The sequence below is a fragment of the Chlorocebus sabaeus genome, chromosome 23, assembly GCF_047675955.1.
Source record: "Chlorocebus sabaeus isolate Y175 chromosome 23, mChlSab1.0.hap1, whole genome shotgun sequence".
Lineage (NCBI taxonomy): Eukaryota > Metazoa > Chordata > Mammalia > Primates > Cercopithecidae > Chlorocebus > Chlorocebus sabaeus.
In genome coordinates this window covers 1,617,793-1,644,249 of record NC_132926.1, presented here as the reverse complement: position 1 = coordinate 1,644,249, position 26,457 = coordinate 1,617,793, and the positions used below count along the sequence as shown (strand labels likewise).

The 26,457-nt window shown below is 42.4% G+C and overlaps 1 protein-coding gene across 4 annotated transcripts in view; it reads left to right on the top strand.

The window, feature by feature from the left end:
• The window catches only part of CNOT6 (CCR4-NOT transcription complex subunit 6), an 85,296-nt gene that overhangs the window by 5,698 nt on the left and 53,141 nt on the right, over window positions 1-26,457 (top strand). Inside the window, exon 1 of one of the 4 annotated variants that reach the window (XM_073010417.1) lies at window positions 20,008-20,240. The exons of the other annotated variants lie outside the window; for them this stretch is intronic. The gene's annotated coding sequence lies outside the window, so the exon portion shown is untranslated. Of the gene's footprint in view, window positions 1-20,007; window positions 20,241-26,457 lie in introns of those variants that run through there. 4 annotated transcript variants of the gene reach the window in all.

Here is a 26,457-nt window from a genome sequence, read left to right as displayed (position 1 = left end):
GGATTATAGGTGTGAGCCCCTGTACCTGGCCAAATTCACGTTTTGTTTTTCTCTTTTTTTTTTTTTTTTTGAGATGGAGTCTCGCACTGTGGCCCAGGCTGGAGTGCAGTGGCACCATCTAGGCTCACTGCAAGCCTCACCTCCTGGGTTGACACCGTTCTCCTGCCTCAGCCTCCCGAGTAACTGGGACTACAGGCACCCGCCATCACGCCCAGCTAATTCAAGTTCACGTTTTCAAAGCAAGTTTTATAGTTGATTATACTTTTTTAATACCATTTTTAAATAGTACTAAAACTCAGTTTCAAAAATCCTTGTTGAACAACCTATACGTGTGAGGTCCCATGCTACCTTTGTGGGACTTAGAGTCTTTTGTCCCAAGGAGGTTTATAGTGTGGAGAAAGACAAACGAACCAATAGAATACTCATCGGATTATATAGTAATTAAGAAAGCACAAAACATTTTGGCCGTGCTAAGGAAAGAGAAACTCATTCTGCTTGGAAAACCCAGGGAGTCATCTCAGGGGTCTTTAAGCTGGGTTTTAAAGGATGTATAGGGATTTGTTAGGTTGAGTAGGACAGGGAGAAGGAACAGCTTGTTGGGAACAACTTGGGTAGTGGAGCATAGGACACAGGGATGAGAGGGACAGGAAGAGTGGTCAGAAACAGCTTGTGAGTAGTTATAGGCTTTTTCATAAAGTGTTGGGATTTCCTGTATAGATAGAAATCCAGTGAGAGTTTAGGTGGATATGGGTAAGCAAATGGTTCATGTAACATACTTTTTCAGGAGGCACATAATGAAAATGTAGAAGCTGGATTAAAGGAGTTAGAGTTCATTTACATCCTGTGAGAGCTCAAGTACATCGGCATAGGGGATAGAAAAGCACAGGATACCAGAATTAGGAACAGAGAAGCCATAAGCTATAAAAAAAATAGGAAAGAGTTGAGTATGATTCAGAACTTGTTTAGCTTGGAGAACTGTTGGTATGATTTAACTTGGGAAATAGAAGAACAGATTTGGGGCCGGGCGCAGTGGCTCAAGCTTGTAATTCCAGCACTTTGGGAGGCCGAGACAGGCGGATCACAAGGTCAGGAGATTGAGACCATCCTGGCTAACACGGTGAAACCCTCTCTCTACTAAAAAATACAAAAACTAGCCGGACGAGGTGGCGGCGCCTGTAGTCCCAGCTACTTGGGAGGCTGAGGCAGGAGAATGGCGTAAACCCGGGAGGCGGAGCTTGCAATGAGCTGAGATCTGGCCACTGCACTCCAGCCCGGGCGACAGAGCGAGACTCTGTCTCAGAAAAAAAAAAGAAGTACAGATTTGGACAAGGAAAGTAGAATAGTTTGATTTTTGATACGGTTAAGTTTGACATACCTTCTGGATACTTAGGGGATATGTCTAACGGGTATCTGGACCAGACAGCGGTTGGGGGTTTGATAGATTTGGTCATTGTATAGTTGGTGTTGGAAGTTAGGGGATTACTCAGAAGAATGTGTGAACAAATGTTTTTCACCTTTTTGGCAGAGGTAAGATCCCCATTACTGGTGATTAAACTAGAGATACCAGCATTACTGGTGATTCTCTAGGTGCACTGAGTGATTGTATATAGTTTTGTTAGGCAGATTTTGATTATAGGGAGATAGATGTATTAGCAGTCTCTCCTAATTAAAGACCAAACAGAGATGAAGATGTGACTTGACTACATTAAATCAAAAATTGTATTGCACTCAGCCTTTTGGGAGGCAAGTATTTTTGCTCTGTAAGATTATGTATTGTTGCTAAGTAAACACTTCAGCATCATAAAACAATGTTTGATGAAGCTAACTGCCATGTTTTAGACCAGTAGTTTCCTTTGTTAATCTAAAATTATGACAATGATAACTATAGTTTATTTGAGACTTAAATCAGTTAAGAATTATGGACTGTGCTGAACAGAATGAAAGTATGCACATATGCAAGTGTGAAACTTAACTCATGGACCACAAGAGGAGAGGACTAAGGGAACCCTAAGGAACAGCTGATATTTTGTTTTGGACAGGACTGAAATGGTTAAAGAGATCAGGGCAGAACAGGAGAGAGTAGTGCTGCAGATGCCAAGAGAGGTCATAGTGCCAAGGAAGAGGGAGTTTTCAGTAGTGATCATTGTGCCTAGGTTTAGGGTGGGATGAGGAGATCTGGAAATGGGTTGATAGGATTTGGCAGGTAGGGGAATGAACGCAGGGAAAATTTGTATGGGACCAGGGGATATGTAACTCAGATAGTAGATGGGGCAGAGGAGCAAATGGCAGGTTAAGATGAAGAAGGTTATAGACTACTATTTGGAAAAATTTAAACTAGAAGAGAAGGAAAGAAGGATAATAGTTTAAAGAGGAGACAGGGTCGAGAGAAGGTAAGCACCTGTTAGTCACCAGCTTTGTTTCCTTAAGTCCAAAACTTAGGAATTAACTTTATAATACATATTGCATGTATGTTTTTCAAACGTTCCCCTGATCTGTTGGTTGAAATGATTGCATTTTTATTTGGTCACACAAAATTGTTTTGCCTGTGGAATTTTGTGTGATTTCAAAAACGAATTTTTTTCCTCATTTGAGGTAGAGATTATCTGATGTAAAATCATAATACTACAATTTTCAGCCTTCAGTTACTAGAAGAATAAGATTTGCTTTCCTGTGCCCTGTGCTAGGTTTGCACTTATGTTGTGCTCCATTACCTAAACTTTGGTTAAATATTTGATGCAGTTTTAAGTGTAAAATAGTAGCAAAGAGGAAATCATTAGACACGGTCATTTTCTTTCCAAGTTATTGCTACAAACACATAGAGACTTAATAAAACAAATTAGCCAGTGGCTCTGTATATCCAAATACAGAGCATTACTGGTGATTCTCTAGGTGCACTGAGTGATTGTATATAGTTTTGTTAGGCAGATTTTGATTATAGGGAGATAGATGTATTAGCAGTCTCTCCTAATTAAAGACCAAACAGAGATGAAGATGTAACTTGACTACATTAAATCAAAAATTGTATTGCACTCAGCCTTTTGGGAGGCAAGTATTTTTGCTCTGTAAGATTATGTATTGTTGCTAAGTAAACACTTCAGCATCATAAAACAATGTTTGATGAAGCTAACTGCCATGTTTTAGACCAGTAGTTTCCTTTGTTAATCTAAAATTATGACAATGATAACTGTAGTTTATTTGAGACTTAAAAAATTGTCATTTGGTTTTTAGTTTTGTGGAAACTAGAAACTCAAAAGATATAGGGGTTCGTAACCACTGAAGAAAAAAAATAGTGTTGAATGCCAGTGGTGCAGTGGGCTCTGCTGCTTTACATGTATCGCATTTAATCCTCACACCAAAATTGTGACATAGATATCACCAATTTATAAGTGAGGAAATTTAGGCAATAAGATGATTATAAGCCCATCATTTCAAGCCAGTACTTGATACAGGTCTGACTCCAGTTTTTTTTGTTTTTTTTTTTTTTTTTTTTGAGATGGAGTTTTCACTCTTGTCACCCAGGCTGGAATGCAGTGGAACAATCTCGGCTCACTGCAACCTCTGCCTCCTGGGTTCAAGTGATTCTTCAGCCTCAGGTTCCCGAGTAGCTGGGATTAGAGGTGCGTGCCATCATGCCCAGCTAATTTTTTTTATTTTTAGTAGAGACGGGGGTTTGCCATGTTGGCCAGGCTGGTCTCGAACTCCTGACCTGAAGTGATCTGCCCAACTTGGCACCCCAAAGTGCTGGGATTACAGGTGTGAACTACTGCGCCTGGCCCCAGTTTGTATTCTTACTAACACTGTGCCCTCCTTCCTTTTTCTGTTTTTTTTTTTTTTTTGAGACAGAGTTTCACTCTGTCACCCAGACTGGAGTGCAGTGGTGCGATCTTGGCTCACTGTAACCTCCGCATCCTGGGTTCAAGCGATTCCCCTGTGTCTGCCTCCCGAGTAGCTGGGACCACAGGTGTGCACCACACACCCGGCTAATTTTTTGTGTTTTAGGAGAGACAGAGTTTCACCATGTTAGTCAGGATGGTTTTGATCTCTTGGACCTTGTGGTCTGCCCGCCTCAGCCTCCCAAAGTGCTGGGATTACAGGCATGAGACACCACGCCTGGCCCCTTTTTCCTCTTAACACACTCTCATGGTTTTATGACTGGATTGGTCCTTTGAGGTTAATTTGATAATATAGGAAGACCCAGTTGTTGACCCAAATTTATAACCCTTTACACTTGTAGTTGATCATGTTGACATAATAGAGCTAAGTGGCAGAATCTGTGTTAATATTTATGATTCTCTTGGTTATGGATCAAAAACCTCCCGAGAGTCCACGTAAGAGTACTTTTCATGCTCGTCAAAAATTCAGTTATAAAGCCTTTCATTATTTTGGAAACGGCAGTCTGTAGTCAAAAAGCGGCGTGTAGCTTTCACGTTTTCTGAAACATTATCAGTGGCCTTAGAGTAAGATTCTAGTGTTGAAGGCTTCTTGATGCTTTGTAAGGTCAACATTTTATGAATAATTTTCTAGTTTTAAGGGGAAAAAACTAGTGGATCAAAACTGATTGCTTATACATTACAACCTCCCAAGCCATTGTGTATCTGAATTAGCAGCTAGAATAAATATTGAATGGCTCAAAAGACCAAAATTCCCACTAGATAGTAGTACTTAGAATATTATGGTTCATTGTAAGAGCAGGGGCGGTAAATAGATTTTGGAAAGTCTGGCAAAAGGTAAGAAAAATGCAAAGATTCACGTTGGCATAAATATTACGGTGCTGAAGCAATAAACTAAATGGTGGTTGCTTGTCTCATAGTAGGAGAACAGATTTAGGATTGATGACTTCCTCACTGCTTACCTTTTTAATCTTGGTGAGATTTTACTACACAAATCATGGTTTTGACTTAATACCTTACATTAGTGGGCAGACTTTAAAGGGATTTGCAAAACTGTGAGACAGTGTCAGTGTCACTCTTCTCACTAAATTTTACTTTGTTTTTTAAAATAGTTTTCATTAAAATGCCATTTAACATGTAATAGGTTTATTACTGTTACACAGTTCATAAATATTTTTAAAGTTCTCAGTTTTAATTTGGTTTTTATCGATTATTGATAACTATAACCCACATCAGCGAAAGTTCTGAGGTACTAGTTAATTTTTAAGAGTGCAAAAGGGCCCTGAGAAGGGTCCTGAGATCTGCTCAAAACACTTTGAGTGTCTTAGTGTGTTGTGGAGGGTTTGGGACTATAAAGTACAGATGAGGAGGTTAATTTGGGAAAAATGATGCATCTGAGACATAAACGAGGGGCTCATGGTCCCAGCAACATAATATTTGGATAATGAACAGAAGATTTTGGTCTTGCAAATGATAAAATTCTTGAGAGTGAGGCTGTGGTAGAATAGAAAGACTAGCTTTGGAGTTAGGTTGTCCCTGGTTCAAATCCCAGCTCTACAACTCAGTTACTTGGAGTGTGCAATCTGGGGCAAATTACATAAACTCTGGGTCTCAGTTTCCCCTTCTATAAGATGAAGGTAGAATCTACCTCGTGGGGTGCTGTGAGAATTAAATTGAGGTCATTCAGGTAAATTATTGCGTAGTAGTTGAAAGCACAAACTTGAATCAGACTTGGGTTACAAATAACAGTTGTGCCATTTAGTATCCTCGTGACCTCAGGAAAGTTATTTATTCTCCGGACCTTTTCTCTTTATACAAAGATCATAATAGTGTCTGCTTATAAGAGTACTGACGGTTAGATGAGACAATGCATGTAAAGTGCTGGATAGACCTGGCAGGTAATGAGTGCTCACAGAATAGTGGCTACTCTATGCCTAGTGCAGTGCATGGCAGACAGGTGCCCAACACCCTTTTGCCATTACACCTATCTGTTTAATGTTTGCTCTTATTGTGCCATTGTGTCCCTAAGATAGATTTTATATAGTTTAACCTTTAAGTTTGCCCCCTTACTTCTTACCTCAGGCTATCCCAGAACCAGTATTCTTAGTTCCCTTGGATATTGAAGTTCTTTCTGTTTTCTCTAGATTTTGCCTTTTAGATAATAGTTTTTCTTATTCCTAGTAAGATAGGCACTGCTTTTAAGGCTTCTTTTGCGCTTTTAACAAAATGTTTGCTTTTATACTATCATGGTTTCTCCCTTTGAATTCATGTAAGCATTACCTGAATATTTGACAAGTTCTGGAGTTATAAAAGTATTTAAGATATGTAAGTGGAAGGAGGCTGTGTTACAGAATGTGAGATAAAAAAATACTAAGGCAGGGCTAATGAATATAACAGTAGACATGTTTTCAAGGTTTAGCATAGCTCAGAGCTGGAAACAGTAAACTTATGTGTTTGGGAGGGATATGGAGGAAGGTTGTAATGGACCTTTTGAAGTTGAATGTCTGAGTTGGCATTTGAAGGATGACTAGGGGCCTTTTGGTGTCGGGGGCATTTCAGACCGAAGACATAGCATCGCTAAAGCATGAAAGTTTGTAAAGGGTAAGTGGGAATTAGGGAGATCCCAGATGATACTAAGGAGGTTTATAGAGATCAAGTCAGACTCAACTTACATGTTTTGTAAATGAGCCTGGGTTTCCTGTTTCCAAGGGTGTTGAGATGAACAAGATATAGTTTTAGGGGCCCAGTGTGGTGGCTCATGCCTGTAATCCCAACATGTTGGGAGGCTCAGGCGGGCAGATCACCTAAGGTCAGAAGTTCAAGACCAGCCTGGCCAACATGGTGAAACCCCGTCTCTACTAAAAATACAAAACATTTAGCCCGGCGTGGTGGTGGGTGCCTGTAATCACAGCTACTCTGGAGACTGAGGCAGGAGAATCACTTGAACTGAGGAGGCAGAGGTTGCAGTGAATTGAGGTCACGCCACTGCACTCCCACCTGGGCAACAAGAGCGAGACTCTGTTTTAAAAACAAAACAAAACAAAAGATAACAGTTTTAGGAACATGATGTACTTGTGTTTCTAGGACTGTCACTTTGGACAGTGTATTTAGTACTTTCTTGCACTGCTATAAAGAAATGCTTGAGATTAGGTAATTTTTGAAGAAAAGGTTTAATTGGCTTATGGTTCCACAGGCTGTGCAGGAAACGTGGCTGGGGAGGCCTCAGAAAACTTAAAACCATGGAGGAAGGTGAAGGGGAAGCAGGTAGTCTTCACATGGCCAGAGCTGGAGGAAGTTGGGGTGGAGATGCTACATGGTTTTAAACAACCAGATCTTGCAATAACTCACTTTCTGAGACAGCACCAAAGTGGAAAAGCTACCCCTGTAATCCAGTCACCTCCCACTAGGCCCCACCTCCAACGGTGGAAATACAGTTTGACATGAAATTTGGGTAGGAACACAGACCCAGACCATATCAGACAGTATCTAGGATAGATGAGAGACGGGGAGAGTGGTGGAAGAAAGAACATGGGTCTGAGACTGAATAGCCCAGGTAAGAGCTGAGGGGATTAAGGCAGAGTGGATGGGAGATTTAGGAAGTAAAATGGGTTAGAGTTGGAGACTGAATATGAAGCCTGTGATTAGGTGAGGAGGGGTCAAGGATATACTCATATTTTTGGCTTGGAAAACTGGGTAGTAAGCATAGGAGAAAGGGCAGGGTTGAAGACCAAGATGATAATTTGTTTTTTTAGTTTGAGACGGAGTCTAGCTCTGTCACCAAGGCTGGAATGCAGTGGTGCAATTTTTGCTCACTGCAACCTCTGCTACCCAGGCTCAAGCGATTTACCTGTCTCAGCCTCCTGAGTGGCTGGGACTACAGGCGCACACCACCATGCCCAGCTAATTTTTGTATTTTTGGTAGAGACGGGATTTCACCATGTTGGCCAGGATGGTTTCGATCTCCTGACCTTGTGATCCACCTGCCTCAGCCTCCCAAAGTGCTGGGATTACAAGTGTGAGCCACCACGCCCAGGCTAGTAAATTTTTTTATGTTTTTATTTTTTCAAGGCAAGGTCTCACGGTCACCCAGGCTAGAGTGCACAGGTGCCATCATGGCTCACTGCAGCCTCAATCTCTAGAGCTCAAGCAGTCCTTCCACCTCATTCTCCCAAATAGCTGAGACTACGTGTGTGCCAACATGCCGAGCTAATGTATCTTATTTTAATTAATTTTATTTATTTATTTATTTATTTATTTATTTGAGAGGGAGTCTCGATCTGTCGCCCAGGCTGGAGTGCAGTGGCGCGATCTTGGCTCGATGTAACCCCTGCCTCCTGTGTTCAAGCGATTCTCCTGCCTCAGCCTCCCGAGTAGCTGAGACTGCAGGCACGTACCACCATGCTCGGCTAAGTTTTGTATTTTTAGTAGAGATGGGGTTTCACCATATTGATCAGGCTGGTCTCAAACTCCTGACCTCGTGATCCACCTGCATCGGCCTCCCAAAGTGCTGTGATTACAGGCTTGAGCCACCATGCCCAGACTATTTTATTTTATTTTAATTTTTTTGAGACATGGTCTGGTTCTGTCACCCAGGCTGGAATGCAGTGGTGCCATCTTGGCTCACTGCAACCTCTGCCTCCTGGGCTCAAGCCATCCTCCTACCTCAGGCTCCCAAGTAGCTGGAACTGTAGGGGCACGCCACCACACCTGGCTGATTTTGGTATTTTTTCTACACACCAGGTTTTGCCATGTCACTGGTCTTGAACTCCTGGGCTCAAGTGATCCTCCGGCCTTGGCTTCCCAAAATGCTGGGATCACAACTTGTGAGCCACTATGCCTGTTTTTTTTTGTTTTTGCTTTTCTTTTTTTGAGATGGAGTTTCGCTCTTGTTTCCCCGCCTGGAGTGTGATGGCAGATTCTCGTCTCAGTGAACCTCTGCCTCCGGGTTCAAGTGATTCTCCTGCCTCAGCCTCCCAAGTAGTTGAGATTACAGGCATGTGTTACCACGGCCAGCTAATTTTTTTTGTGTGTGTTTAATAGAGACGGGGTTTCATCATGTTGGTCTAACTCCTGACCTCAGGTGATCCACTCGCCTTGGCCTCCCAAGGTGCTGGGATTACAGGCGTGAGCTGCCACATCCAGCCTGATTTTTTACTTTTATGTAGAGACAGGATCTCCCTACACTGCCCAGTCTTGAACTCCTGGGCTCAAGTGATCCTCCTATCGTGGCTTAGTAAGACCTTTTTGATATCTTGGTTTTTTGGGTTTTTTTTTTCACTAGCTTCTCTTTGTTAAATTCCTCCTACGCAACTCATATAGTTGGCTTTGGGAGATTATCACAGGGTTCTAAGACCAAGATACCTGCCATAGTGTCATCACCAGTTTGTAGAAGTAGTCTCAAAATGTGTAGTTATGATTTAAGCTTTGCCTGTTGGACAAGAGTAGTTATCTTTTGCAGAAGCTTTCTGTTGTTGCTGTTTTTTGTTTGTTTGTTTTCCCACAAGGAAAGACTGATGATAGACATTTGCCACTAAGGATAGCTTCTAAATGAGGTTTATCATCTGTAAACTTTTTTTTTTTTTTAAGAGCTGTCGTTTTACTGTGTTGCCCAGGCTGGAGTGCAGTGGCTGTTCACAGGTGCAGTCATAGCATGCCATAGCCTCAAACTCCTAGACTCACCCTGTCCGCTGGCCTCAGCCTTCCGAGTAGCCAGGACTTCTATCTGTAAATTTTAACTGGCCAATATGTGAAGGAAGCCTGACTAGAAAGAGAAGGAAACAAATGTGATGACATTGGGAGGCAGCAGATTTTGGGTTTGAAGTGGGAGTAGAAGTGCTGAATTGAGGCTGTGAGAAAGGCTTGCAGCTGCAGCCTGATGGAGCCAGGTGGGCTTCTTTATACTGGAGGCACATGATTTAATTTGTAGAATTCAAATAATACACTCATCAAAAACAGCAGGCGAATGTATTAAACAATGTGGTAGGCCTGCCATCTCAGTCATAATTGTAATTTGAAATTCCAGAGTGTAGATATTAAAAAAATAGCATTTATTAAATTATTGTCTTTATATGACATTTTAAATGTTCATTATCTGAAAGTTTTTAATGTACCTATAAATGAATTGTCATTTAGATTGTATTCATAGAGGGATTAATTTTTGGGTGAGTGTCTTTTGAGTAGTGACTTGGGGCTTTTTGTTTTATAATAATGGAAAATAGGACAGTTACTTTTTTTTTTTTTTTTTGAGACAGAGTCTTACTCTTGTCACCCAGGTTGGAGTGCAGTGGTGCCATCTCAGCTTACTGCAACCTCCACCTCCTGGGTTCAAGCTGTTCTCCTGCCTCAGCCTCCTGAGTAACTGGGACTACAGGCACCTGCCACCATGCCCGGCTAATTTTTATGCTTTTAGTAGAGATGGGGTTTCACCATGTTGGCCAGGCTGGTCTCGAATTCCTGATGTCAGGTGATCTGCCTGCCTTGGCCTTCCAAAGTGTTGGAATTACAGGAGTGAGCCACCGCGTCCGGACAGGAAGGTTATTTTTTTGGCATATGTTTGTAATTTGATTTCCTTTCTTTGGATAATTCCTTTTCCATTTTTAAATATAATTAAATTTTGGGGGGGCCAGGCACAGTGACTCACGTCTGTAATCCCACCACTTTGGGAGGCCGAGGCGGGGAAATCGCTTGAATCCAGGAGTTCAAGACCAGCCTGGGCAACATGGCAAAACCTTGTCTCTACAAAATACCAAAAAAAGGACCGGGCGTGGTGGCTCACGCTTGCAATGCCAGCACTGTGGAAGGCCGAGGCGGGTGGATCACGAGGTCAGGAGATCGAGACCATCCTAGCAAACACGGTGAAACCCCATTTCTACTGAAAATACAAAAAATTAGCCGGGTTTGGTGGCGGGCACCTGTAGTCCTAGCTGCTGGGGAGGCTGAGGCAGGAGAAGCGCTTGAACCTGGGAGGCAGAGGTTGCAGTGAGCCAAGATCACACTACTGCACTCCAGTCTGAGTGACAGAGCAAGACTGTCTCAAAAAAAAAAAAAAAAAAAAAAAGCTGGGTCTGCACCTGTAGTTCAGCTACTTGGGAGGCTGAGATGGGAGGATCGCTTGAGCCTGAGGAGGTTGAGGCTTCAGTGAGGCATGATCGTGCTACTATGCTCCAGCCTGGGCAACAGAGTGAGACCCTGTATCTGAAAAAAAAATAAACAATTTTAAAATTAAAAAACATTTTTTTTTGCTCAACAAGGTGTCTCTCTGTTGCCCAGGCTGGCCTTGAACTCCTGGGCTCAAGGAATCTTCCCACCTCAGCCTGCTGAGTAACTTGGATTACAGGCGTATGCCACTACTGGCTCCATTTTTAACATACCACTCTTTTCCTTCTTCCCTTTCCACCAAAAGCATGGCTTGGAACTCATTGCTCTTAATCTGTTTAGAAATTTGTAGAGTTTCATTCAGCTCTCTTCTCACTGTAATGTGTGAAAATAATGGACTGTAATAAAGACAGGATCTTTGGAAAGATGAGTTGTATTTTAGTCTTCTGAAAGCTGTGGATTTCAGAATGGTCTTTGAAGAATACTTAGCAAAATTTCGTTTTTGTTTTGTCTAATCTTGCTTTGTGTAAGGCGTTCATGGTTCTGGTTTTGTGAGAAAACAGCTTGTGAGCAGACCCACTGTGGAGGCTAGGTGGGAAGGATAGGGTAACATTTAACTTAACCTGGAATTACGGGTAGAATTTCAGTGTGAAAATGGTATCACTAAATGCTTGGAGATAGGGAAGAGTGGAGCATATCTGAAGGATGGCAGTTTGTCTGCCAGTTGCATCAAAAGATATAGAAGGAAGTATTGGGACAGAAATTTGGAAAGGTGGAATATTTTGAATTCTCGATGAATTTTTCTCAGCAGTAGAGATCTTAAAGGGGAAGAGAAGGGATGATATAGAATCATCATTTTAAGTGGGTATAGGACCAGAAATCATTCCAGCTAAACATTCAAATTTTATTATTATTTTTATTTATTTATTTTTAAGACAGTCTCAGTCTGTTGTCAGGCTGGAGCGCAGTGGCGCAGTCTCGGCTCACTACAACCTCTGCCTCCCGGGTTCAAGCGATTCTCCTGCCTCAGCCTCCCAAGTAAGTGGGATTACAGGCATGAACCACCATGGCCGGCTAATCTTTGTATTTTTTTAGTAGAGACGGTATTTCTCCATATTCGTCAGGCTGGTCTCGAACTCCCGACCTCAGGTGATCCGTCCGCCTCAGCCTCCCAAAGTGCTGGGATTACAGGCGTAAGCCACGGCGCCCGGCCATTTATTTATTTATTTATTTGAGACGGAGTCTTGCTCTGTCGCCCAGGCTGGAGTGCAGTGGCGCAGTCTCGGCTCACTGCAAGCTCTGCCTCCTGGGTTCACGCCATTCTCCTGCCTCAGCCTCCCGAGTAGCTGGGACTACAGGTGCTCGCCACCAATGCCCGGCTAATTTTTTTGTATTTTTAGTGGAGACGGCATGTCACCGTGTTAGCTAGGATGGTCTCAATCTCCTGTCCTCGTGCTCCACCCACCTTGGCCTCCCAAAGTGCTGGGATTACAGGCTTGAGCCACCGCACCCGACCATTTATTTATTTTTTGAGACAGGGTCTCTGTCGCTCAAGCTGGAGTGCAGTGGCACAATCAAGGTTCACTGCAGCCTTCTCCCCAGGCTCCAGTGATTTTCCCGCCTCGGCCTCCTGAGTAGCTGGGACCATAGGCGTGTCCCATCACGCCTGGCTTTTTTTTTAATTTTTATTTTTTATTTTTAATTATTATTTTGAGACAGAGTCTTGCTCTGTCGCCCAGGCTGTAGTCAGTGGCACAATCTTGGCTCACTGCAAGCTCCACCTCCCAAGTTCAGGCGATTCTCCTGCCTCAGCCTCCCTACTCTCAGAGTAGCTGGGATACAGGTACAGGTATGCGCCACCACGCTGAGCTGATTTTTGTACTTTTAGTAGAGACGGGGTTTCACCATATTGCCCAGGCTGGTCTTGAACTCCTGACCTCGTGATCCACCCGCCTCTGCCTCCCAAAGTGCTGGGATTACAGTTATGAGCCACCGCGCCTGGCCCTTTTTTTAATTTTTAGTTTTTGTAGAAACAGGGGTTTCCCTGTGTTGCCCAGGCTGGTTTCCTCCCGCCTCGGCCTCCAAATGTGCTGGGCTTACAGGTTTGAGCCACACCATATGTCTGAAACTTCTCAATTTTATAGTCGGAAGTCAGCTTCACTGTAATCACAGCACTTTGGGAGGCCAAGGTGGGTGGATCATGAGGTCAGGAGTTCGAGACCAGCCTGGCCAACATGGTGAAACCCCATCTCTACTAAGAATACAAAAATTAGCCGTGCGTATTGGCGGGCGCCTGTAATCCCAGCTGCTTGGGAGGCTAAGGCAGGAGAATCGCTTGAACCTAGAAGGCAGAGCTTGCAGTGAACCGAGATAGCGCCACTGCACTCCAGCCTGGGTGAAAGAGCGAAACTCCATCTCAAAAAAAAAAAAAGTCTGCTTCACAAAGAGCTTGTTTTACTGAATTTTGCAGTGTAATTAGGACTTGGCTTTAGGTAGAATAATCTAAGTGGTATTTAGGTTAGTTGTAATCCTAAAAGCATAAATACCAATTAGAAGAGGCCATTGTAATGGTTGAGGAAACAAGAATTAAAGTCCTAAATTCGAGTGGTGGTAACAAAAATAAGAGAATGGTAGTGTGAGTGCATGGTTGTGAGGTTTTTGTTGCTTTCTAGTTGCTTAAGCTGTAAGATCATGCATTTCTTATTAATTCTTTATTCATAGTACCTGGCAGAGTGCTTGTCACGTTGAAGGTGCTCAGTGAATATTTGTTGAATAAATGATTCTGTAAAGAAAACTTCCTTAAGAAAGCATGGTTCCACTGTATTGAATGACTTTTGGATTTTTTTTCTATGGAAACCTGATTTTGGTCATGAAGGAAAAAATAGAACAGTTCATTAGTGTAATTTGCTAGGTATTACACAAGACATTGGGAGATACAAACTGTCTGGAGGTGACATATGCTGTGGTAAATGTATGGTGTGCATGCAGAGTGGGGAGTACTGAACTTGTTCTCGTGTTGAGGAGGGCTTACAGAGGCTGTAACATGTCGTCTGAGTTCCTGTGAAGAGAAAGTAGGAGTTTAGGATGAAGGTTGTCTTTAGTAAAGAGATTAGCATATGTTGAAAGACTTATATTTTAGGCTGGGTGCAGTGGCTCACATCTATAAACGCAGCACTTTGGGAGGCTGAGGCAGGAGGATCCCTTGAGGCCAGGAGTTCAAGACCAGCCTGGCAATGTAGTGATGCCCCCCCCCCATCTCTACAAAAAACTGGAAAATACTAGCTGGGTGTGTTGGTGCCTGAGCCCAGGAGCCTGTGATTGCACCACTGCACTCTGGCCTAGGTGACAGCGAGACCTTGTGTCAAAAAAAGTCTTAGAACTAGGTTTCCTCTGATTAGGACATTATAGGGTAGCATGTGTCAAAGGGCTGTAGCTAAGTGAGAAAATAGCTAAGTTGAGGTAGTAGAGGACTTTGAGGTTTGAACTTTATGTAGGCAGGCAGGCAGGGCCATTTAAAGTTTTAATAGGAGAGTGGCATGAGCAGGTGCATATGAGGAAGGTAATCAATGGCAGTGTGGGGAGGATCTGTAATACTTTAAGTTGAGAAATGAGGAGGGTCTGTATTAACTTCAGTGGAAGTAGATTGGCATGAAGGTTAGTGTCATTGCCTTTTCAGATGTGCCCTAACTTACAGTAGCTCTAAGGAGCCTGATTACTCAAAAAAAGGGTCTTTCTGCACATGAGTTTATTTCTTCCTGCTTACCTCCCTTCCTTTCCTCTGTTGCCCTTTGTTTTCTCCTTTATGGTTGGGAAAAGAAGTAAAGCACAAAGAATGGAGAAGAAGAAAATGTGAAAAGCATAGTAGAAGAAAAGAGAGATGTTAAATTCAAGATTAAAAAATTTTTTTTTTCTGAGATCAGGGTCTCACTGTGTTACCCAGGCTGGTGGAGTGCAGTGGCTTGATCTCATCTCACTGCAACCTCCACTTCTGGGCTCAAGCCATTCTCCCACTTCAGCCTCTCAAGTAGCTGGGACTATAGGCACACACCACCACGCCTGGCTAATTTTTGAATAGACGGGATCTTCCATGTTGCCCAGGTTGGTCTTGAACTCCTGGACTCAAGTGATTGGCCTGCCCAGACCTCCCAAAGAGCTGGGAAAATTCAGGAATTTTTTTTTTTTTTTTTTTTTTTTTTTGAGACAGAGTCTTGCTCTGTCGCCAGGCTGGAGTGCAGTGGCACCATCTTGGCTCACTGAAACCTCCGACTCCCTGGTTCAAGCAATTCTTCTGCCTCAGCCTCCGGAGTAGCTGAGACTACAAGCATGTGCCACCACGCCCAGCTAATTTTTGTATTTTTAGTAGAGGCGGAGTTTCACCATGTTGGCGAGGATGGTCTCTATCTCCTGACCTTGTGATCCAACTGCCTTGACCTCCCAAAGTGCTGGGATTACAGACGTGAGCTACCACACCCGGCCCCAAAGTGCTGGGAAAATTCAGAATTTTATCTTGTCAGTTAAGATTGCCTGTAACTCAGTCTCATTTCCCTTGAAGAAAATCTGGCCCACTAAAATAAATGGTTTAACATCTGAGAGGCTTTTAACAAAAAACCACATTTGTATACCTGGTCAGAGTAACATCATGCAAATCATTAATGTAAACATGAACTAGGTATTACATGTCTTCTCTCACTGTCCATACAATTTTTTTAGTGCTGGTTTATGGGTCCAACGTAGGGACTGTTCATTGCGTCTGAATATATTCCTTAAGTCTCTTCAAATCTAGAATAGTGCGGACACCAGTTTGTTGAAGGCAACAGGCCGGTTTACCTGCAGAAAGTCCCACTTTCTCATTTTGTCTGATTTCTCCTTTGATGTCATTTGGCCAGTTCCTCTAGTTTTCAAATCAAGGTGTAAACATTATTGACGTGTATTTCATACTGCGCCACAGCAAGAGACCCCAGTACCTGGTTCTGCCTCCATAGTGTTGGTAAGACTGGTGAAGGGAGTGACAATTTATTCCTCCGTTAAACGCTTTCTACCTTATGATCAGAAAGTAGTCTGTGTAGAATCTGTGTACTGGTGGCTTTTAGCATTTCATTAGTGCCAATATTCATCTAATGCTTTTAACCCAGTATAATGCTTTTTTTTTTTTTCCCTAAGGGTTTCACTCCTTTTGCCCAGGCTGGGGTAGAGTGGCATGATCTCTGCCCACTGTTGCCCCATTCCTGGCTCTGGTGATTCTCCCATCTCAGCCTCCCGAGTAGCTGCGATGTACCACCATGCCCAGCTAATTTTTGTATTTTTACTAGAGACAGGGTTTTGCTGTGTTTCCCAGGCTTATCTTGAACTCGTGGGCTCAAGCTATCTGCTCACCTCAGCCTCCTACAGTGCTGAGATCACAGGCATGAGCCACTGCACCCGGCTGTTTTTATAATCTTTGATTAATGTCGAATAGGAATTATAAAATGATGTCGTCTTAAACAATTCTTTCATCATTTATTAACTGTCATTGTTTTGTAAAGTGGGGCTTTTCTTTTCTTTCTTTTTTAGAGACAAGATCTCTCTCTGTCGCCAGGCTGGAGTGCAGTGGTGCAATATCGGCTCACTGCAACCTCTGCCTCCCGGGTTCAAGTGATTCTTCTGCCTCAGCCTCCCGAGTAGCTGGGATTACAGGCACGTAGTTCTGTAGAAGCTTACAGGCACCACGCCCAGCTAGTTTTTGTATTTTTAGTGGAGATGGGATTTCACCATGCTGACCAGTCTGGTCTTGATCTCTTGACCTCGTGATCCGCCCACCTTGGCCTCCCAAAGTGCTGGGATTACAGGCGCGAGCCACTGCGCCTGGCCAGGTAGGGCTTTTCTTAAACTGGGGCTGTTTGATGACTCTGAATCCAGTTCTTGCTGAGGCATAACCACTTACATCTTTCTCTTTAGTTACCTATCTCCATATTGTAATAGCTGCCTCAGATAGTGGCTGACTTGCAGTCCATGTCCCATCTCTTCCCCCGTCTCCCCGTCTCCCCGTCTCTCCTCCTTGCCTTGATTACTATGGTAGTTTATCTTTTACATCACTGCCAGCTCTTTTTTTTGCAGCACAGAAAGGATTATGTTATCTCTCTTTTGTTTTGGCTTTGTTTATTGAGGTTCTCATAGATTTGTATTGATTCAGTGTGTTTCATTCCATTGTAATTATGATTCTTACTGCTCAAATGGTCATAGTTTGTCCAGTGACGACCGCTTCTAGCTGGCTTCTGTATCATGTTGACTCGATGACTCCATTAGACTTTAGCTTTTTGGCACTGAAAGATGTCCCAGGCTCATTTTATACATTTCTTGCCCATCTTTTAATTGACCATTTTACAAAGAACTTTGCTTTCTTGGTATTAGAGCTTGAAATTGAGAATTTAGGAGTGCCATTATTTCAGAGGTAATATTGCTTCTACAACACTTCAGTAGATAGAAATAAATTAAATCATAAGTTTATATTGATATTCTCAAGCCAGTTTTAGTATTTGTGTGTGTTGAGGGGGTGTTGGTGATGGCGGGGGAGAGACAAGGTCTTACTCTGTCACCCAGGCTGGAGTGCAGTGGTGTGATCATAGCTCTCTGTAAACTTGACCTTCCAGGCTCAGGCAGTCCTCCTGCCTCTACAGGCATGTGCCACCACACCTGGGTGATTTCTTTTTAGTTTTTGTAGAGATGAGGGATCTCCCTTTGTTGCTCAGTCTGGTCTCGAACTTCTGGGCTCAAGCAGGCCTCCCGCCTTGGCCTCCCAAAGTGCTGGGATTACTGGTATGAGCCTGGCCAGTGTTTCCATTTAATTTCCTTGATTTATAAATATACCCTTTCTCTGAAAATCTTGGTTCCTTTTAATTTAACTTAATTTAGCTGTTTAAAAAAATTTTTTGTAGAGACGTCTCATGTTGCCCGGGCTGATTTTGAACTCCTGGGCTCAAGTGATCTGCCTACCTTGGCCTACCAAAGTTCTGGGATTATAGGCATGAGCCACCTTGTCCAGGTTATCTTGGGTTCCTAAGAGGAAGCTAAAATGAGCTACTGAGAGACCAACTTTCCAGAGTTTATTCGGGAATAGCAGGGGATTATAATCAGGGACACGTGCTTTAAGGAATCTTAGGTGCATCCAAAGAGGTTGGGGTAAGAGGAAGCTTTTAAAGACAAAGAGGAAGTCCAAGTAAGTTGTTTTGAAACAAAGACTGTTGGTTACAAGGGCTTATTGTAGGAGTTGGTGGTGTTTCATTGGTTCATCGGTAGAGACAGCTGTGTCAGGCAGTTGTACAGGCAGGTTATCTGGGACACTGCCATTTTGAGGAATTCCTTGCATAGTAAGGTCTCCATTTGGTTAGAGCTTGACATTAGTCACTCCATTTTGATACTGATAACTTTCGCACTAATGTCATTAATAATGTCGTAATGAGTACTTAGCAAAAGTTTGTGGGTTGTTTGTTTCCTTAGTAATTGCTCATCTGGAAAAAGTCTTTTCACCTGGCCAAGTGTTAGAATATAGAATATTTTTTAGTTCAGGTAAAATTTACATAAAATGCAATGTACATGTGGACCTTAACTGTATAATTTGAGTCTTGATAAATATATATATCCATATAAACCATGCACCAATTAATATATTGAATATTTCCATCACTGTAGAGGCAAAATGTTCTGATTTTTTTCGCCACAAATTCATATAAATGGAATCTCTTGGGTCTCTTATTTAATGTTTGAGATTGATTCGTATTTGTGTGTATCAGTTCATCCATTCATTGTTTTTTATTGTTCAGTAGTATTTAGTGGTGTCAGTATGTTAAAATTTGGTTATCCATTTGCTTTTTTTTTTTTTTTCCTGAAAAGGAATCTCGCTCTGTTGCCTAGCTGGAGCACAGTGGCTCGATCTCGGCTCACCACAACCTGCACCTCCTGGGTTCGAGGGATTCTCCTGCCTCAGCCCCCCGAGTAGCTGGACTTATAGGCATGTGCCACCATACCCAGCTAATTTTTGTGTTTTTGGTAGAGATGGGGTTTCACCCTGTTGACCAGGCTGGTCTTGAACTCCTGATCTCCAGTAATCTGCCCGCCTCGGCCTCCCAAAGTGCTGGGATTATAGGCGTGAGCCACCACGTCCAGCCTATCCATTTACTATTATTGAACATTTGGGTTTTCAGTTTTTGGCAATTATGAATAAAGTTGTGATGAACAACTGTATTGTCAACCTGAAATAATTGAAATGAGCAGAATCCAGTTTCAAAGAGTTTTTAAATAAGAGTTTTAAGTGAAAATCTGGGGAATATGGACTCCAGAGCACTGGGATCTGGGCTTCAAAGTTAAACGTTAAGGGCCTGGGCCGGGCATGGTGGCTCACACCTGTAGTCCCAGCACTTTGAGAGGCCAAGGCGGGCGGATCACGAGGTCAGGAGATCGAGACCATCCTGGCCAACATGGTAAAACCCCTGTCTCTACTAAAAATACAAAAATTAGCCAGGCGTGGTGGCGCCTGCCTGTAGTCCCAGCTACTCAGGAGGCTGGGGCAGGAGAATCACTTGAACTAGGGAGTCAGAGGTTGCAGTGAGCCAAGATTGCGCCACTGTACTCCAGCCTGGCAACAGATCGTGACTCCATCTCAAAAATAAAATAAAATACATAAAAAAGTTAAGGTGCTGCTTATATAGGCAGGAAACAAAGACATTTAACAGGATTACAATATTTTCTCTGCAAGGTTCGTTTATGAGTTACAACAGTTTAGTTATAGATTGTTTTCTTTTCCATATAACTTGTTTTTAAATTTTTTTTCTTTCGAAGAGTGTGTTTAACATTCTATCTTTTTTTTTTTTTTCTTTTTTTTTGAGATGGAGTCTTGCTCTGTTGCCCAGGCTGGAGCGCAGTGGTGTAATATCAGCACTGCAACTTCTGCCCCTTGAGTTCAAGCAGTTCTCCTGCCTCAGCCTCCCGAGTAATTGGGACAACAAGCGCATACCACCACGCCCAGCTAATTTTTGTGTTTTTAGTACAGATGGAGTTTCATCGTGTTGCTGGTCACGAACTCCTGAACTCAGACAGTCTGCACGCCTTGGCCTCCTGAAGTGTTCGGATTACAGGCATGAGACACTGCGCCCTTCCACATTCCATCTTGAATGATGTGGTGGTCATGAAGTCTGTGTGTGAGAGAGGAAAGAGGGAAATTAATCTGTAATGAATATCAGCAGCTAATAGGAAGAGGCACGACATCTTCCCTGGCACTCATTGGTTAGTCATTTACAACAGTTTACAGAACAATGTAGGTAAGAAATAAGGCTAATGTATAATCAGAGAAACAAAAGCTACAGCTTCCTAGGTTCCAGTTGCCTGTTTAAGCGACTCAGGTTTCATAATCACATTCTCTTAAGGCTCAAAATATTTAACAAGTTCCAACAACCTAGATTTTTGAATTACTTATTTTTGCAATACACATATATTTTGGGGTATGTGTATTTTCATTTCTTTTGGGTAAATACTCAAAGGTGTATGTGCTGAGTTACAGATTGAGTAATAATTTTTTTTTTAATAATTTCAGGTTTTATTTTAGATCCAAGGGGTACATGTGCAGTTTTGTTACATGGGTATATTGTGTGACATTGAGGTTTGGGACATAAATGATCCCATCACACAGGTAGTCAGTCGATTTTTAGCCCTTACAGTCCTTCCCCTGTCCTCCTTCTAATAGTCCCAGTTTTATTGTTCCCATGTTTATGTCCATATGTACCCAGTGTTTAGCTCCCACTTATACAGTATTTGGTTTTCTTTTCCTACATTAATTCACTTAGGATAATGGCCTCCAGCTACAGCCATGTTGCTGCAAAGGATATGATTTCTTTCTTTTTTTGTGGCCATGTAATATTCCATGATGTATATGTGCCACCTTTTCTTTATCCAGCCCACTGTTGATGGCAGCTAGGTTGGTTCCATGTTTTTACTATTGTGAATAGTGCTCAGTGAATATACCAGTGCATGTACCTTTTTTGTAGAAAGATTTATTTTCCTTTGGGTATAGAACCAGTAATGGAATTGCTGGGTCAAACTGGTGGTTCTGTTTGTTATTTATTTATTTCTATCTATCAATCAATCAATTTATCTCTCAAGACAGAGTTTGACTCTTATCACCCAGGCTGGAGTGCAGTGGTGTGATCTCAGCTCCCTGCAAACTCCACGTCCTAGGCTCAGACGGTCCTCCCACCTCAGCCTCCCAAGTAACTGGGACCACAGGTACATGCCACCATGCTGGCTAATTTTTGTATGCTTTTTTTTTGTAGAGATGGGGTTTTGTGGTCTTGATTTCTAATTTTTGTATTTTTTTTGTAGAGATGGGGTTTTACCTTGTTGCCCAGGCTGGTCTCCAATTCTTGGCTCAGATGATCCGCCCTCCTCAGCCCCCCAAAATGCTAGGATTATAGGTATGAGCCACTGGGCCTGGTTTAGTTCTATTTTTAGTTCTTTGAGAAATCTCCAAACTGCTTTTCACAATGGCTAAACTAATTACATTCCCACCAACAGTGTATAAGTATTCCCTTTTTTGGGCAGCCTCGCCAGCATCTGTTAGTTTTTGTCTTTTTAGTAATAGCCATTCTGAGTGGTGTGAGATGGTATCTCATTGTGGTTTTGATTTGCATTTTTCTGTTTCGTTATGTTGAGCATTTTTTCGTGTTTGTTGGCAGCTTGTATGTCTTGTTTTTTGAGACAGGGTCTCACTCTTGCCTAGCCTGGAGTGCAGTGATGCTATCTCTGCTCACTGTGGCCTCGACCTCCTGGAGCTCAGGTGATCCTTCCGCCTCAGGTCCCAAAGTAGGCTGAGGTGGGAGAGGGCATGGAAGCTCTGTCCCCCTACACTGTTCCTCACCCTGTATACAATTTCATCTGTCTGTTCATCCATGTACTTTACCATATCCTTATAACGAACCGGTTAATGTGTTTGCCCGTGTTCTGTGAGTCCTAGCAAATTAATCCAACTCCAGGAGGGAGTGTTGGGAACCCAGCCTTATAGCCGGTCATCAGAAGTGTGGGTGATGACCTTACTTGTGTCTGAAGAAGACCGGGACAGTATTGTGGGACTAAGCCCATAATCTCAGTGGGATCTAACTCCGGGTAGATACTGTCAGGATTGAATTGACCTATAGGACACTCAGTGGGTATATGCTGGAGAATTGCTTGGTGTGTGGGGAAAAACCTTCACACATCTGGTCATAGAAGCATTCGTGTTAAGTGTGAGCGTGGAGGAAAACCGGTTTACGTTTTCTTTCACAGTAGATTCTCAGGCACCCCTATTATTTCCCCCTTAGATGTTCATTTTGAAGGTTAAGTATAGATGGCTTTTTTTTTTTTTTTGCTTACTGTGGTTGGGAGGGGGGTTGTGGCATATCTGCTGGCTAGGGACTGTTAGGATGGGTGGATTTCGGCTCTGGTTTTTATTATTTTGTAACTACCAATCCTTTTCCCAGGGGGAACACTCAAATGTTTGATTGCCCCTAATTTTCACTGGACATGTTTAATTCCTGACTGAAAAATAGACTAGAGGCTCTCCCCCTTTCTTAGGTTTCTCTTTTCAGCAGCTATTTCTTTTCACCTCTCTCCTAACCAGAGGAGGTTCAAATATATTTAAGTGCTTTAAATGTAACTTTTTCTACTTTGCCTTTGTGGGTATCTTCATTCCAGTTGGTTTTCTTAACTTTCATTTCTTTTCACTTTACTTCATATTCTGCTAAGTCTCTTATAACCCCTCACTGTGATTCCCATCCCCAGCTCCCCCTGGGCCCCAGCATTTCTGAGAGTGTGAAGTAGGCTGGATTCCTGAAGGGTTTTTCCTCCCTCTAGATTCTGGCAGACATTCAAAGTTTGTGGTATACATGTAGGCCGCTCTTTAAATGTTTCCGGATAGTCTTTTAATGGTTTGTAATTGTTCTTTGCACCACTAACTTTCCGTAGTTAGATGGCCGTAGGTTTTGTGTGTTTAAGCTGTTTCATAAACAAATATGAAAGCATATCTTTCTAATGTTTTGTGTTTGAGTGAAGTAATTATTCTAAGATCATGAAAAAGTGCTCTGAGGTCTGAAACAGGTAGAGATTTTTGTTTGATTATGCCAGGATCAGTAGCGATGTCTGGCATTTAATTGGTAAGATGTTAACTACTTAGGTGCTATATGCCTGCTGACTCTGACTCTGGCCTAGCTATTAAAAAAAAAATTCTTTTGTAATTCTCCTTGAAAGTTTTCAGGTGTTTTTTGGGATACTTTTGTTATTTTACGTAGTAATCTTTGGTGACATACTGTACTTTTTAGAGAGCAAGAACTACTTGTTGATTTCAGAGCCTTGGGAAAGATCCTAAACTGCATGTATTCCTATATCCTTTCCTTTATCTAGTCTTCAGTGCTATACTTTGTCAGACTCCCAGAAAAATGGATTGGGTTTTTCAGTGCCTTGGGACTTAAAATGATGAGTACCTTAAATTTTAAGACTGCCAATCTCATAATACAAAAAACCAAGAAAGGGAATGGTTGGCTGCCCAGGCAGAAATCAAGACTGTTTGGCCACAGGTACAGGGCATGGTTTTCAGATTCCTTAGTCCAGTAACACTTCCTGAAGTGTGATCAAACTGAACATTGATTCACACTAAGCTTACATGAGATTGATAAATCAGACTTCTGAACTTTCATCAATAATTCAAATGATTAATAGGACTAAAATACTAATCTCAGCTGGTCAAAGCAATTTCTTACCATTATAAAATTCTATTTGGGAAAGCTGATGAAGATCAGATAGTTACTTTGTAAGTGGAATCTGGTCGGAATAGTGCCATTTAGGTGATCTTAAGGGATGCTGTCATCAAGCTCTGGTAGCACAGAACAGCATTATACTGATACATGCATGTCATTCAGAAAGAGCACTTTCCTTACCACCTTGTCCTCTAGACAGAATGAACACTTCTTCATGTTTGTTCTTTTGTATTGGGTATTTTGTATCAGTCTAAAAACAGCAGTTATTATATTTCTATATTGAATAAACTAAGGTATAAGACCAGTTTATTTTATCTCACCATTTATGTTCTAAAGCAGCTTTTTAGGATTGCTTACCTCCTTCTGTGCTTTGAGTAAACAGTCAAAACCCATTTCTGTGTTTGAAAAGTAGGCTGGGTGCAGTGGCTTATGCCTCTAATCTCAGCACTTTGGAAGGCTGAGGCAGGTGGAACGCATGAGCCCAGGAGTTCGAGACCAGCTTTGGCAACGTGGCGAAAATCTATCCCTACCAAAAAACACAAAGATTGGCCTGGCGTGGTGACGCATGCCTGTAGTCCCAACTACACGGGAGGCTGAGGGGAGGATGGCTTTTGAGCCTGGGAGGTGAAGGCTGCAGTGAGCAGAGATCGCACCATCGCACTCCAGCCTGGGTGACAAAGTAAGACCCTATCTCAAAAAAAAAAAAAAGGAGGTCTACTTCCTGTCAGCAGGGAGGCAGCATAGCATGAAGTAGCTTTAACTTGTATAATAAAAAAAAAAAAAAAAAAAAAAAAAATCAGACTCATTCAAACCTGACTCTGCTGTTTCCCAGCCTGGTAACACCGGGCAAATTGCTTATACTATTTTGAGTTTCTGTTTTCTGGTAAAATGGAGATAATTGCAACTCTGCAGGAAGAACTAGTGAAAAAACTAAATCTAGAGAGATAGGAGGAAAACCAAGAAAACAGATATTCTGGAAAGCAAGCAGTGTGTTTCTGGGAGGTTGATCATCTATATCAAATACTGATCATAACCAAAAAGAGGTCGGAGAAATGACCATTGGAAATAAGAATATAAGATCACTGGGTTTCTTCTTTAAAAAAAAAAAAAAAAATTAAAAAGAGTGTTTTTAGAGACAGGGTTGTGCTTTGTTACCCAGACTGTAGTGCAGTGGCATGATTGTGGTTCACTGCAGCTTTGAACTCCTGGGCTCAAGTGATCCTCAGTCTGCAGCATCTCAAAGCCGTTGGTGTCATAGGCATGAGCCATTGTGCCTGGCTACTGGGTTTCTTTTGATAGTTTTTGATGAAAGGTTGAAAACACTTACTAACTTGAATGGGTTTAACTGGGAACAGGAGAATAGAAGATAGAGAACATACACAATTCCTGAGGATTGTTTTTGCTATAGAGAGAATGAGAGAAGGGAAGTAGCTGGAGCAAGAAATGAAGTTAAGCCTTTTTTTTTAATAGAGGAAGGAATAGCATGTATATGTGTGCTGAAAGTAAAGATCCAGGAGGGAGGCAGAATGTGACGAGAGGAAGGAAGGGATTGCCAGAGTCCTATCCTTGAATAGGCAGAACGAAGGGGTGGATCGAATTGCACAAATGGCTTACGTGCTAAGGGCAGGGATAGATGGGCATAGGTGGGAGATCTTAGAAAGGGCCCTTCTGACATTCTGTTTCATTGTGAAAATAGAAGTAAGGTCATCAGGCCGGGCGTGGTGGCTCACGCCTGTAATCCCAGCACTTTGGGAGGCCGAGGTGGGTGGATCACGAAGTCAGGAGATCGAGACCATCCTGGCTAACACGGTGAAACCCCATCTCTACTATAAATGCAAAAAAATTAGCCGGGCGTGGCAGCGGACGCCTGTAGTCCCAGCTGCTTGGGAGGCTGAGGCAGGAGAATGGCGTGAACCCGGGAGGCGGAGCTTGCAGTAAGCCAACATCCACTGAGCGAGACTGTTTCAAAAAAAAAAAAAAAAAGGTCATCAGCTGAGAGGGAGGATGGAGGAGCAGGTGTTAAGAGGTTTGAAGACGGAAGACAACTAGGAGAAGGGGATAGACTAGGAATTTACGTATTATTTCTGGGCAGTGTACAGAGTCTGAGGAATAATTGCGGACTGACTCTTTAAACTTACGTGGTCATAGGTTTTTCTCCAGCTATGTTTAGCTGCGTGGGTATGCAGAGTAGGTGAACAATTGGTTAAACCAGGGTTATGATTTATCCAAAAGAATAAAAGCAAGACAAGAACAAGGGCTTTGAGGGAATGTACATGGGAGTGATGTTTTATTTCACCTAAATAGTTTAGAATGTATCTGTAATGGACAAGAATTTTTAAAAATCACATACAACCATAATACTTTTTTTTTTTTTTTTGAGACAGGGTTCACTGTCGCCCAGACTAGAGTGCAGGGGCACAGTCACATCTTACTGCAGCCTCAACCTCCTGGGTTCACGCGATCCTCCCACCTCAGCCTCCTATGTTGCTGGGACTATAGGTGTATACCACGATGCTTGGCTAATTTTTAATTTTTTTGATAAGAGATGGGGCCCAGGCTGGTGCTGGTCTGGAATTCCTGGGCCCAAGCCTCACAAAAGTGCTGGGATTACAGGCATGAGCCACTGTGCCTGAATCACAATACTTCTTTAATATTAACTAATATTTAGTCTATCTTCAGGTTTCTGTTTTTCAAAATCAGAAAACCAGATTTGTTCAAGT